General features: G+C 38.6%; 1 protein-coding gene across 3 annotated transcripts in view; it reads left to right on the top strand.

Annotated features, from left to right (window-relative positions):
• The window catches only part of LOC128700637 (dentin sialophosphoprotein-like), a 111,988-nt gene that overhangs the window by 41,741 nt on the left and 54,731 nt on the right, over positions 1-15,516 (top strand). The window lies entirely within an intron of this gene.

The raw sequence follows: 15,516 nt of genomic DNA, 5'->3' as shown, positions 1-15,516 counted from the left end.
CCAGAATGTTTAATGTCTTTCATTATTCAGTTTCTTTAACATTTTTGGGTTATTCTGATTAATTTACACATTTGTTAAACTATGCATAATAAATGTATTTTTGTGCACCTGTACCTAAATAAACTTACTTAGTGCTGTTATGTTTATTGCTGGTATGTTTATTGCTGTTGTTGTCTGTCTAGTATGTTTATTGCTATTGTTGCCTGGTATGTTTAGTGGTATTATTGTCTAGCATGTTTAGTGCTATTGTTTTATGTTAAGTCCTATTGTTGTCTAGTATGTTTATTGCTATTGTTGTTTTGTATGAACTCAAATTAAGTTTTAATAACAACTGTCTAGTATATTTTGTGCTATTGTTGTATGCTTAGTGCTATTGTTTTAATAACATGTTTATTGCTGCTGTTGTCTGGTATATATAATGTCATTGTTTAGCATGTTTAGTACTATTGTTGTCTAGTATGTTTAGTGCTGTTGTTATCTGGTATGTTTAGTGCTATTGTTGTCTGGTGTGTCTAATTCTGTTGTATGTTTAGTGCTATTGTTGTCAAGTTTATCAAGTGCTATTCTTGTCTAATATGTTTAGTTCTGTTGTTGTCTAGTATGTTTAGTGCTATAGTTGCCTGGTATATTTAATGCTATTGTTGTCTAGCATGTTTAGTGCTGTTGTTGTATGTTTAGTTCTATTCTTGTATGTTTGGTGCTATTGCTGTATGTTTAGTGCTATTGTTAACTGGTATATTGAGTGCTGCTTTTGTCTGGTATCTTTTATGCTATTGTTTTCTGGTTTGTTCATTGCTATTGTTGTCTGATATCTTTAGTGTCATTGTTGTCTGGTATGTTTAGTGCTATTATTGTCTTATATCTTTAGTGCTGTTGTTGTATGGTATGTTTAGTATTATTGTATTTCTGGTGTGTTTAATGCCATTTTCCATTTTCAAATAAGTTGATTGTGCTGTGGGATAGTATTGTATGTCAGATATTTCTTCTTTGGAATGTATAATATAGAACTGTAATAAATTCAGGCATTTTCTGAAAAAAAGCAATATTTTAGTGTTTAGATGAATGGATACTCAAATAATGGTTATGTACTACCTCATATTAACCCTTTCAGGGTTGGCAGACCCTCTCCCAAACCTGTTCTCAGGGTCGGTAAAAATTTGAAAAAAAAAAATTATTTTTTCTCATGAAAAGATAGTTTTTTTTTTTCTAAATTTTATAAGCTAAAAAAAAATTGTTTGCCATCAATACTTACCGAGATATGGAGGCATGAAGCTGACAGAAATTGAACCGCATACAGCAACATCACCGACTGCCGGTCACCCGGTAATAGTTTTTTTTTTTTTCTACTTTTTTCTTTTATTTTTTAATATTTTATTTTTTTAAGTAACTTTTATGGCCTCTGAGACCAATATAAAGACTATTTGGTATATATTCAATCATTGTATACTACACAATAACAGCACAAACTTTGCTGTCATTACAGTGGACCCCCGGTTCGCGAAGCCATCGGTATCCGATAAATCCGGTATCCGAAGCATTATATCGCAAAAAATTTGCCTCGGTTCCCGTTACAAAACCCGGTATGTGATACAATTTGTACGAGACGTGTCCAGTGTTTACAAGCCAGACAGTGTGTGCGCATCTAAGGATACATTCGGTACATTCTATATTATCCATATTATCACTGTTTTTGGTGCTTGTTTCTGCAAAATAAGCCACCATGGGCCCCAAGAAAGCTTCTAGTGCCAACCCATCGAGACCAAGGGTGCTAATGAGCATTGAAATTATGGAAATGTGTGCAAAGTGGCTTGAAGTGCAAACCTTTTTGGATGAAAATCGCCCTGACACAGCTACTGCAAGCAGTGTTGGCAGCCTGTACACTGACAATGTTGTGAACCACTTTAGGAAAGTCATAAGGAACGAGAGGTACAGGCCTCTATGGACAGATATGTTGTGCGACAGAAGTCCAGTGACTCTCAAGCTGGTCCTAGTGGCATTAAAAGAAGAAGGGAAGTAACCCCAGAAAAGGACTTGCTACCTCAAGTCCTAATGGAAGGGGATTCCCCTTCTAAACATTAAAAACTTTGACACTCTCCCCTCCTCCCATCCCATCAATCATCACCAGATCTTCATTAAAGGTAAGTGTCAATTATTCTATTGTGATTATTCTATTGTTATTATTGTTATTGCAATTATTATATTGCATTAAACTTAATATATCATGTGGTTAAATTTGTTTTTCATACTTTTGGGTGTCTTGCACGGATTAATTTGGTTTCCATTATTTCTTATGGGGAAAATTGATTCGCTTTCCGATAATTTTGGTTTACGATGAGCTCTCAGGAACGGATTAATATCGTGAACCGGAGGTCCACTGTATATTTTTTACAAAACATGTTTACACAAACCAACAATAAAAAATTTTGTTTATCACAATTTTTCTATGATTATATACTCATATAGAGTCACTGGACAGGTTCCTATAACTACAAGAGGCTCTGAAAGCTTGTAGTAGTGTGGGGGTGGACTTGTAAATAGGCTGAGTCACCGGTGTGTCATGTGTCACAATGATGCATCATACCACCACTCACTAACCTCACTGCCTTCCACAACACATCCCTTCCTCCCCACACACCTACCTTCCTTTATTCTCTTCCTACCTACCTTCCCTCCTCCTTCCTCTCATCTCTTCCTACCTACTTTCCCTCCTTCCTTCCTTCTCTCCCTTCCTTCCTTCCTTCCTTCCTTCCTTCCCTCCCTCCTTCCTTCCCTCCCTTCTTCCTTCTCTCCCTCCTTCCTTCCCTTCTTTCCCTCCCTAATTCCTTCCCTCTTTCCTTCCCTCCCTCCTTCCTTCCCTCCCTCCTTCCTTCCCTCCCTCCTTCCCTCCATCCTTCCTTCCCTCCCTCCTTCCTTCCCTCCATTCTTCCTTCCCTCCCTCCTTCCTTCCTTCCCTCCTTCCTTTCTTACCTCCTTCCTTCCTTCCCTCCTTCCTTCCTTCCTTCCTTCCCTTCTTCTTTCCCTCCTTCCTTCAAGTAACTTTTCTGGCCTATGAGACCAATATAAGGTATATTGAATGTGTATTCACTCATTGTCTGCTACACAGTAATCGCACAAACAGCTATTGTATTGTTTACAAAACATGTTTACACAAACCAACAATAAAAAATGTTGTTTACTATTTTTCCATCACATATATACACATATAAAGTCACTGGACACTTCCCAGAACTGCTACAGCTTCTGTAAAGCTCATAGTTGTTTTGTGGGGGTGGACTTGTAAATATGCTTAGTCACTGGCCTAATTAGTGTCACAATGACAAATACCACCACTCACCACCCTCACTGCCTGTCAACACCCATCCCTTCCTCCCCACCCCACCAACCCACATGGAAATAAGTCACTGTCTGAATTTTTTGAGTTATCCTAGGTTGGTGGTCTCCTTTCTTCCCCCCTTCCTTCCTTCCTTCCCTCCTTCCTTCCCTCCTTCCTTCCCTCCCTCCTTCCTTCCTTCCTTCCTTCCTTCCTTCCCTCCTTCCTTCCCTCTTTCCTCTCATCTCTTCCTTTCTTCCTTCCTTCCTCTCATCTCTTCCTTCTTTTCTCCCTTTCTTCTACCTACCTACCTTCCATCCTTCCTTCCTTCCTTCTTTCTTCAGGTTGGTTTCCTGGGCATTGCTTTCAGTCACAAACTCCTCAAAACCATGAAATTCATCTTCACTGACACATCCATCTGTGTTTGAACTGTCACTTGGGAACAAAAGAGCCCCAATTAGCCAAGGCGTGAGGAGTTTTTTACTGCTAGAAATTGTGAACAAGATGTAATATAATAAAATGGCTTTCCCACAATGCACCACTGGGTCCCTGATTTTTTTTATACTACACACACTGACCATGGAGACCCATTCTCTCACATCCAGGACTACCAACCTTTTCCTGCTTGATTTGAGGACGCTTGAATTTATGCGTACTAGTACAGCACCAACCCTGGCGCATAAACCGTACTAGTATGGCACCAACCCTGAAAGGGTTAATAATAAAGTAAACAAACTTAATTGTATACTTAAAAATGTATGTTTGCATCATAAATTGTACTACCTCACATTAATAATAGAGTAAAATATTGAATACAGTAGGGCCCCACTTTACGGCGTTTCACCTTACAGCGTTCCGCTAATACAGCAATGTCAAATTACGACCAAAATTTGCTATACGGCAAGTGGTCTTTCAAATACGGTGCGCCCCACCCGGTTTGTTTACATTTTCTGTGACCACATCTGTTATGTCAGGAAACTTTCCAAAATTTCAAGTGTTTTGAAGTTACTGCGTATTTTATATGTACTCTGATAATTATACTTATGTGTACCTGTACCTAATATACTTACACACTGTGCTGGTGTGCAGGTACACATTAAAATCGCTTAGAGTCTCTCTTCTCATGACGCCAATACTACGTAATAATAATCACTCTTGGGCACACTAAATGTCTTATTTTACATTAATATAGGCATCTTCATTAATCCACCTATGATATTTTCCTCAAAATTATATATGAAACCCGTTACATAGCATATAAACATGATACATACACTCACAGAATAAAAATTGATGTAAATATGAGATTTTTTTATAAAGCGGCCATGTAGGTAGTGTCGGAAGAATTACGTTTTCTCTAGTCAAACTGGAGGATAACTGTAGAAAAATATTCTTTTTGTATGCCTTCACTCTATATATGGCAATTCATGACCCTTGTGGGTTTAGTGCTTTTTATAATAATAATAATAATAATAGTAGTAGTAGGTTGGTAGACAGCAACCACCCAGGGAAGTACTACCGTCCTGCCAGATGACTGTGAAACAGAAACCTGTAACTGTTTTGCATGATGGTAGGATTGCTGGTTTCTTTTTCTGTCTCATAAACACACTAGATAACAGGGATATCTTGCTACTCCTACTTACACTTTGGTCACACTTCACAGACACGCACATGCATATATATATATATACATACATCTAGGTTTTTCTCTTTTTTCTAAATAGCTTTTGTTCTTCTTTATTTCTTCTATTGTCCATAGGGAAGTGGAAAAGAATCTTTCCTCCATAAGCCATGCGTGTCGTATGAGGCGACTAAAATGCCGGGAGCAATGGGCTAGTAACCCCTTCTCCTGTAGACATTTACTAAAAAAGAGAAGAAGAAAAACTTTATAAAACTGGGATGCTTGAATGTGCGTGGATGTAGTGCAGATGACAAGAAACAGATGATTGCTGATGTTATGAATGAAAAGAAGTTGGATGTCCTGGCCCTAAGCGAAACAAAGCTGAAGAGGGTAGGGGAGTTTCGGTGGGGGGAAATAAATGGGATTAAATCTGGAGTATCTGAGAGAGTTAGAGCAAAGGAAGGGGTAATGTTGAAGGATCAGTTATGGAAGGAGAAAAGAGAATATGAATGTGTAAATTCAAGAATTATGTGGATTAAAGTAAAGGTTAGATGCGAAAAGTGGGTTATAATAAGCGTGTATGCACCTGGAGAAGAGGGGAGTGTAGAGGAGAGAGAGAGAGATTTTGGGAGATGTTAAGTGAATGTATAGGAGCCTTTGAACCAAGTGAGAGAGTAATTGTGGTAGGGGACCTGAATGCTAAAGTAGGAGAAACTTTTAGAGAGAGTGTGGTAGGTAAGTTTGGGGTGCCAGGTGTAAATGATAATGGGAGCCCTTTGATTGAACTTTGTATAGAAAGGGGTTTAGTTATAGGTAATACATATTTTAAGAAAAAGAGGATAAACAAGTTTACAAGATATGATGTAGGGCGAAATGACAGTAGTTTGTTGGATTATGTATTGGTAGATAAAAGACTGTTGAGTAGACTTCAGGTTGTACATGTTTATAGAGGGGCCACAGATAGATAAAAGACTGTTGAGTAGACTTCAGGATGTACATGTTTATAGAGGGGCCACAGATATATCAGATCACTTACTAGTTGTAGCTACACTGAGAGTAAAAGGTAGATGGGATACAAGGAGAATAGAAGCATCAGGGAAGAGAGAGGTGAAGGTTTATAAACTAAAAGAGGAATAGATGGACTAATGAGAGCATAGGCAATGGGGTCGAAGAGGTATGGGGTAGGTTTAAAATTGTAATGTTAGAGTGTTCAGCAGAAGTTTGTGGTTACAGGAAAGTGGGTGCGGGAGGGAAGAGGAGCGATTGGTGGAATGATGATGTAAAGAAAGTAGTAAGGGAGAAAAAGTTAGCATATGAGAAGTTTTTACAAAGTAGAAGTGATGCAAGGAGGGAAGAGTATATGGAGAAAAAGAGAGAGGTTAAGAGAGTGGTGAAGCAATGTAAAAAGAGAGCAAATGAGAGAGTGGGCGAGATGTTATCAACAAATTTTGTTGAAAATAAGAAAAAGTTTTAGAGTGAGATTAACAAGTTAAGGAAGCCTAGAGAACAAATGGATTTGTCAGTTAAAAATATGAGAGGAGAGTTATTAAATGGAGAGTTAGAGGTATTGGGAAGATGGAGGGAATATTTTGAGGAATTGTTAAATGTAGATGAAGATATGAAGCTGTGATTTCGTGTATAGGGCAAGGAGGAATAACATCTTGTAGGAGTGAGGAAGAGCCAGTTGTGAGTGTGGGGGAAGTTCGTGAGGCAGTAGGTAAAATGACAGGGGGTAAGGCAGCCGGGATTGATGGGATAAAGATAGAAATGTTAAAAGCAGGTGGGGATATAGTTTTGGAGTGGTTGGTGCAATTATTTAATAAATGTATGGATGAGGGTAAGGTACCTAGGGATTGGCAGAGAGCAAGCATAGTTCCTTTGTATAAAGGCAAAGGGGACAAAAAGAGAGTGCAAAAATTATAGGGGGATAAGCCTGTAAAGATTACTAAAAAGAATAAGAAGAAGAAAATTGTCAAAGTGGGAAGTCTGAATGTGCGTGGATGTTGTGCAAATGATAAGAAAGAGATGATTGTGGATGTTATGAATGAGAAGAAACTGGATGTCCTGGCTTTAAGTGAAACAAAGCTGAAGGGGGTGGGAGAGTTTCAGTGGAGAGGAATAAATGGGATTAGGTCAGGGGTTTCAAATAGAGTTAGAGCTAAAGAAGGAGTAGCAATAATGTTGAAGGATAAGCTATGGCAGGAAAAGAGGGACTACAAATTTATAAATTCAAGGATTATGTGGAGTAAAATAAAGATTGGATGTGAAAAATGGGTTATAGTAAGTGTGTATGCACCTGGAGAAGAGAGAAGTGTAGAGGAGAGAGAGAGATTCTGGGAAATGTTGAGTGAATGCGTGGGGAGTTTTGAATCAAGTGTGAGAGTAATGGTGGTTGGGGATTTCAATGCTAAAGTGGGTAAAAATGTTATGGAGGGAGTAGTAGGTAAATTTGGGGTGCCAGGGGTAAATGTAAATGGGGAGCCTTTAATTGAGCTATGTTTTAGAAAGAAATTTGGTAATAAGTAATACATATTTTATGAAAAAGAGGATAAATAAATATACAAAGTATGATGTAGCATGTAATGAAAGTAGTTTGTTAGATTATGTATTGGTGGATAAAAGGTTGATGGGTAGGCTCCAGGATGTACATGTTTATAGAGGGGCAACTGATATATCGGATCATTATTTAGTTGTAGCTACAGTTAGAGTAAGAGGTAGATGGGTAAAGAGGAAGGTGGCAACAACAAATAAGAGGGAGGTGAAAGTGTATAAACTAAGGGAGGAGGAAGTTCGGGCGAGATATAAGCGACTATTGGCAGAAAGGTGGGCTAGTGCAAAGATGAGTAGTGGGGGGGTTGAAGAGGGTTGGAATAGTTTTAAAAATTCAGTATTAGAATGTGGGGCAGAAGTTTGTGGTTATAGGAGGGTGGGGGCAGGAGGAAAGAGGAGTGATTGGTGGAATGATGAAGTAAAGGGTGTGATAAAAGAGAAAAAGGTAGCTTATGAGAGGTTTTTGCAAAGCAGAAGTGTTATAAGAAGAGCAGAGTATATGGAGAGTAAAAGAAAGGTGAAGAGAGTGGTGAGAGAGTGCAAAAGGAGAGCAGATGAAAGAGTGGGAGAGGCACTGTCAAGAAATTTTAATGAAAATAAGAAAAAAATTTGGAGTGAGTTAAACAAGTTAAGAAGGTATTAGGTAGATGGCGAGAATGTTTTGAGGAACTTTTAAATGTTGAGGAAGAAAGGGAGGCGGTAATTTCATGCACTGGCCAGGGAGGTATACCATCTTTTAGGAGTGAAGAAGAGCAGAATGTAAGTGTGGTGGTGGTACGTGAGGCATTACGTAGAATGAAAGGGGGTAAAGCAGCTGGAACTGATGGGATCATGACATAAATGTTAAAAGCAGGGGGAGATATATTGTTGGAGTGGTTGGTACTTTTGTTTAATAAATGTATGAAAGAGGGGAAGGTACCTAGGGATTGGCGGAGAGCATGTATAGTCCATTTATATAAAGGGAAGGGGGACAAAAGAGATTGTAAAAATTATAGAGGAATAAGTTTACTGAGTATACCAGGAAAAGTATACGGTAGGGTTATAATTGAAAGAATTAGAGGTAAGACAGAATGTAGGATTGCGGATGAGCAAGGAGGCTTCAGAGTGGGTAGGGGATGTGTAGATCAAGTGTTTACATTGAAGCATATATGTGAACAGTATTTAGATAAAGGTAGGGAAGTTTTCATTGCATTTATGGATTTAGAAAAGGCATATGATAGAGTGGATAGAGGAGCAATGTGGCAGATGTTGCAAGTACAGTGGACCCCCGCATAACGATGGCATCACATAGCGATTTTTCCGCATACCGATTACTTTTATCGCAAAATTTTTGCCGCGCATACCGATTAAAAACCCGCTTACCGATTTTCGTCCGAGACGCGTCCAATGTGCCCTCACATGTGCCGGCCGTCCCATTGTTTACCAGCCAGCCTCCGCGGTAACATCCAAGCATACACTCGGAATATTTCGTATTATTACAGTGTTTTCGGTGCTGTTTCTGGAAAATAAGTGACCATGGGCCCCAAGAAAGCTTCTAGTGCCAACCCTGTGGTAAAAAGGGTGAGAATTAGTATGGAAATTAAGAAAGATTTTGAAGGGTTTGGGGCTAACCCTGAGAAGCCTATGCCAGTTGTGGAATCCATTGTGCCTACTTCAAAGATTAAGGAAATGTGTGCACAGTGGGTTGAACTGCAAACCTTTATAGATGAAAATCACCCTGACACAGCTGTTGCAAGCCGTGCTGGTGACTATTTCAATGACAATGTTATGGCCCATTTTAGGAAAGTCTTGAAGGAACGGGAGGTACAGAGCTCTATGGACAGATTTGTTGTGCGACAGAGGTCCAGTGACTCTCAAGCTGGTCCTAGTGGCATTAAAAGAAGAAGGGAAGTAACCCCAGAAAAGGACTTGCTACCTCAAGTCCTAATGGAAGGGGATTCCCCTTCTAAACAGTAAGAAGATAATGCTCTCCCCTCCTCCCATCCCATCAATCATCACCAGATCTTCAATAAAAGTAAGTGTCATTTAATTGTGCATGCCTTTTTCAGTTTGTGTGTATTAAAATTAACATTTCATGTGGTAAAAAAAAATTTTTTTCATACTTTTGGGCGTCTTGCACGGATTAATTTTATTTCCATTATTTCTTATGGGGAAAATTCATTCGCATAACGATTATTTCGCATAACGATGAGCCCTCTTGCACGGATTAAAATCGTTAACCGGGGGTCCACTGTATATGGAATAGGTGGTAAGTTACTAAATGCTGTAAAGAGCTTTTATGAGGATAGTGAGGCTCAGGTTAGGGTGTGTAGAAGAGAGGGAGAATACTTCCTGGTAAAAGTAGGTCTTAGACAGGGATGTGTAATGTCACCATGGTTGTTTAATATATTTATAGATGGGGTTGTAAAAGAAGTAAATGCTAGGGTGTTCGGGAGAGGGGTGGGATTAAATTATGGGGAATCAAATTCAAAATGGGAATTGACACAGTTACTTTTTGCTGATGATACTGTGCTTATGGGAGATTCTAAAGAAAAATTGCGAAGGTTAGTGGATGAGTTTGAGAATGTGTGTAAAGGTAGAAAGTTGAAAGTGAACATAGAAAAGAGTAAGGTGATGAGGGTATCAAATGGTTTAGATAAAGAAAAATTGGATATCAAATTGGGGAGGAGGAGTATGGAAGAAGTGAATGTTTTCAGATACTTGGGAGTTGACGTGTCGGTGGATGGATTTATGAAGGATGAGGTTAATCATAGAATTGATGAGGGAAAAAAGGTGAGTGGCGCGTTGAGGTATATGTGGAGTCAAAAAACGTTATCTATGGAGGCAAAGAAGGGAATGCATGAAAGTATAGTAGTACCAACACTCTTATATGGATATGAAGCTTGGGTGGTAAATGCAGCAACGAGGAGACGGTTGGAGGCAGTGGAGATGTCCTGTCTAAGGGCAATGTGTGGTGTAAATATTATGCAGAAAATTTGGAGTGTGGAAATTAGGAGAAGGTGTGGAGTTAATAAAAGCATTAGTCAGAGGGCAGAAGAGGGGTTGTTGAGGTGGTTTGGTCATTTAGAGAGAATGGATCAAAGTAGAATGACATGGAAAACATATAAATCTATAGGGGAAGGAAAGAGGGGTAGGGGTCGTCCTCAAAAGGGTTGGAAAGAGGGGGTAAAGGAGGTTTTGTGGGTGAGGGGCTTGGACTTCCAGCAAGCGTGCATGAGCGTGTTAGATAGGAGTGAATGGAGACGAATGATACTTGGGACCTGACGATCTGTTGGAGTGTGAGCAGGGTAATATTTAGTGAAGGGATTCAGGGAAACCGGTTATTTTCATATAGTCGGACTTGAGTCCTGGAAATGGGAAGTACAATGCCTGCACTTTAACCCTTTGAGGGTTTTCGTCGTACTAGTACGTCTTACGCGTAGGGGTTTTTAACGTACTAGTACTCATAAATTCTAGCGGCCTCAAATCTAGTGGGAGAAAGCTGGTAGGCCTTCACATGAAAGAATGGGTCTATGTGGTCAGTGTGCACAGTCTAAAAAAAATCCTGTAGCACACAGTGCATAATGAGAAAAAAAAAACTTTGACCATTTTTTTTTAATAAATCAGCGACTTTGCAGTGTATTTTCATATGGTATTTATTGTTGTATTCTAGTTTTCTTGGTCTCATTTTATAGAATGGAAGACATGTTACTGAAATTGAGATGATTTTGACTGGTTTTACAATGAAAGGTGCCTTGAAATTGAGCTCAAAGTAGCAGAAATGTTCGATTTTTACCAAACTTCAAAAGTAAACAAATCGTGCCAAGCGTGCAATACACGTCAACTGGTGAGTCTAATATTCTTTCACAAGTGCACCAATAATATTTATACCATTTTTTACACTAATGCAGTAGTCTGCATAACAGTAAATCTTATATTTTTTGTGAGAATAAAAATTCAAAGTGGAAAGCAAAAGAATATAAGAGGGGCCTTGAGACGTAACTAATGACTTGAGGAAATGTCATTTTAGTGCCAGGAATGTCTTTCTTGTTTATTCTGGACCCTATTCGGAAATTGGCATCTTTTGAAATTTGTGTGAAATTGGCAAAATTGCTAAATTCTGACCACTGTACTGGATAGTTGAATTTATAAATGGGTGGTTTCTTGCACCCATTCGATAGAAAAAGTGGAGTTCTAGCGAAATATTTATGTTTTTTGTCGACTAGTACAGTGAAATTGGCCGAAAATGGGGCTCAAAGTGGGCAAAATCGCCTATGCGTAAACATCGCCGAGACCGCTAACTTTGCGAGAGCATAATTCCGTAAGTTTTCTATCAAATTTCAAACTTTTGGTGTCGTTATGATCGGGAAAAGATTCTCTATCTTTTCATAAGAGAAAATAATTTTCCTTTTTTTTTTAAATTTGGCCGACCCTGAGAACGAGTTTCGGAGAGGGCCTGTCGACCCTCAAAGGGTTAAAGGAGGGGTTAGGGATATTGGCAGTTTGGAGGGATATGTTGTGTATCTTTATATGTATATGCTTCTAAACTGTTGTATTCTGAGCACCTCTGCAAAAGCAGTGATAATGTGTGAGTGTGGTGAAAGTGTTGAATGATGATGAAATTTTTTTCTTTTTGGGGATTTTCTTTCTTTTTTGGGTCACCCTGCCTCGGTGGGAGACGGCCGACTTGTTGAAAAAAAAAAAAAAAAAAAAAAAGTCTGTTGAGTATACCTGGTAAAGTGTATGGTAGAGTTATTATTGAAAGAATTAAGAGTAAGACGGAGAATAGGATAGCAGATGAACAAGGAGGCTTTAGGAAATGTACGGGGTGTGTGGACCAGGTGTTTACAGTGAAACATGTAAGTGAAGAGTATTTAGATAAGGCTAAAGAGGTCTTTGTGGCATTTATGAATTTGGAAAAGGCGTATGACAGGGTGGATAGGGGGCAATGTGGCAGATGTTGCAGGTGTATGGTATAGGAGGTAGGTTACTGAAAGCAGTGAAGAGTTTTTATGAGGATAGTGAGGCTCAAGTTAGAGTATGTAGGAAAGAGGGAAATTATTTCCCAGTAAAAGTAGGCCTTAGACAAGGATGTGTGATGTCACCGTGGTTGTTTAATATATTTATAGATGGGGTTGTAAGAGAAGTAAATGCGAGGGTCTTGGCAAGAGGCGTGGAGTTAAAAGATAAAGAATCACACATAAAGTGGGAGTTGTCACAGTTGCTCTTTGCTGATGACACTGTGCTCTTGGGAGATTCTGAAGAGAAGTTGCAGAGATTGGTGGATGAATTTGGTAGGGTATGTAAAAGAAGAAAATTAAAAGTGAATACAGGAAAGAGTAAGGTTATGAGGATAACAAAAAGATTAGGTGATGAAAGATTGGATATCAGATTGGAGTGACCATCTGTCCATTTAACTTTGTTTACCATTACTTAATTTTAGTCCCTTATATATTTTCTCCTTTATTTTAGCTTTATATAACTACCCTAGCTTATACATTCACAATTGTTAAAATAATCAAGGTGCTATTCTCAGGTGCTAAAGTAGAACAAGTTCACAATTTTGGCATTATATTCCAAAGCTCATTTATTTTATAGTAATACCTACTATCATATTCCCAAGCTCCATTATTTGATCATCACTTTATTTGTACTAGTCCCTTTTATATTGTCTCCTTTATTTTAGCTTAAAAAAAAAAAAAAAAAAAAAAAATACCTTAGCTCATTATTTTACATTTGTTAAATAATTCAGGTGCTATTTTTTAGCTTAAGACTATTTACTTTGTTTTATACTTAATTCTAACTATAGATTCACTACAAATCTTATGATTACAAGCATTGATCCAGATACCAACCTCTTATTTAATGACTTAAATGAATCAAACAGTTACTGTAATTACTACACTGCAGAACAATCAAAGGCACTTCTCAGTGCCAACAACAACATAACTATCTTTAACTACAATATCAGATCTTTAAGCAAGCATTACGATGACCTCATAGCATTACTAAATTCCTTACATGCCAATATGTCCATCATTACACTAACTGAAACCTGGCTAAAGCCTGATACTACAGATGTCTATACCATTCCTGGTTACACAGCCATACACAACTGTAGGCCAGACCAACAAGGGGGTGGCACAGCCATATACTACTCAGACCAACTAGAATGTATCACTAATACTTGCACAAGAGATGAACATGGGGAATATATAATAGCCAAATTCAAATCCAAATACCTACAAAAACCTCTCACATTGATAAACATCTACAGAGTTCCACAGTCAAACATTAGCCAATTTAGTCAAAACCTAGGAAGTATGATAACTGATGCACGCATGAACAAAGATCACTTACTACTCTCAGGTGACTTCAATATAAATCTCCTGCAAGACCAGGACCCACACGTTACTGAATTCACAAACACAATGAGTAACTGTATGTTGCTACCAACAGTAACAAAACCTACAAGAGTTACAGAGACTAGTGTTTCCCTACTTGACCACATCTGGACCAACACCATATCCCCTTTAAAATCAGGCATAATTACAGATAATACCACAGACCACTACCCTACTTTCCTCATAACAACTCTTGGTAAATTACCCCAAGACACTACTAAAGTCACCTTCAGACTTCACAATGAGGCAGCCATTAATAACTTCACAACAGCATTAGCAAACATTGATTGGCACACTGAGCTAGAAATCAATACAGATATTGACGAATGTATTAATAATTTTCTAAAAAAGACTCAATACCTCTATAACAAGCACTGCCCTAAAAAAACTAAGCAGATGACAGCTAAGAGACTGAACAGTCCCTGGCTAACACCCAGCATTCTCAAATCCATAAATACAAAACACCAATATGAAAAACAGTACAGAATGGGTCACATAACCAGAGACCAAACAAAACGTTACTCGTCAATCCTAACCAGCCTGATAAGAAGGGCAAAAAAATTGTATTATGAGAACAGATTATCCAACTTACGAGGTGATATAAAAAAGACCTGGAAAACCCTATCAGAAATTCTGGGAACAAAAAAGATATCACGAAATAGCGAAATAAAATTAGCAAAATCAGATGAACCCCAACTCCCACCAACAGAAACAGCAAACAGACTCAATGATTTCTTCTCCACTATAGGACAAAACCTTGCCAATAAAATCCCAAGCTCAGATACCCCACCAAATGACTACCTCACCGGCAACTACCCGAACACACTGTTCCTAGCTCCGACTAACCCATACGAAGTCTCCCTTATTATCAACGCACTAAAAAACAAGGCAGGAGATTTAAATACCTTACCACCCTTTATATACAAAAAAGTGTCACAAGTGCTATCACCAATCATTGCAACACTCTTTAACAAATCCATTGAATCCTCCACCTTCCCTACAGTACTCAAAATAACAAGGGTCACCCCGATCCACAAAGGAGGAGAACAAACAGAGTTGAATAACTATAGGCCAATATCCAAATTACACCCTCTCTCAAAAATCTTCGAAAAATTAATTCATAAACGAATCTACTCCTACCTTATCTCCCAAAACATACTCAACCCCTGCCAATTTGGATTCAGGCCTAATAAAAATACTAATGATGCTATTATACACATGCTAGAACATATATACACTGCAATAGAGAAAAAAGAAGTCCCACTGGGGATCTTCATTGACTTACGTAAAGCTTTTGATACAGTTGACCATGACTTGCTCCACGTAAAATTGTCACACTATGGTATAAGAGGGCACTCCCTCAACTACCTCAAGTCATACCTCAGCAACAGAAGCCAATATGTGTACGCAAATGGGGCAAACTCTTCTGCACAACCAATTACAGTTGGTGTCCCACAGGGAAGTGTCCTTGGCCCTCTTCTCTTTCTCCTATACATAAATGACCTACCAAATGCTTCTCAATTACTCAAACCCACACTATTTGCTGATGACACAACATACGTCTTCTCCCACCCGAGCCCAGTCACGCTAGCCAATACTGTAAATACCGAATTACAGAAAATATCTACCTGGATGAGTACTAACAAACTTAC

This window comes from Cherax quadricarinatus, chromosome 56 (assembly GCF_038502225.1).
Source record: "Cherax quadricarinatus isolate ZL_2023a chromosome 56, ASM3850222v1, whole genome shotgun sequence".
NCBI classification, from domain to species: domain Eukaryota; kingdom Metazoa; phylum Arthropoda; class Malacostraca; order Decapoda; family Parastacidae; genus Cherax; species Cherax quadricarinatus.
The sequence above is the reverse complement of the archived record's forward strand: the minus strand, read 5'-3'. Positions and strand labels throughout refer to the sequence as shown.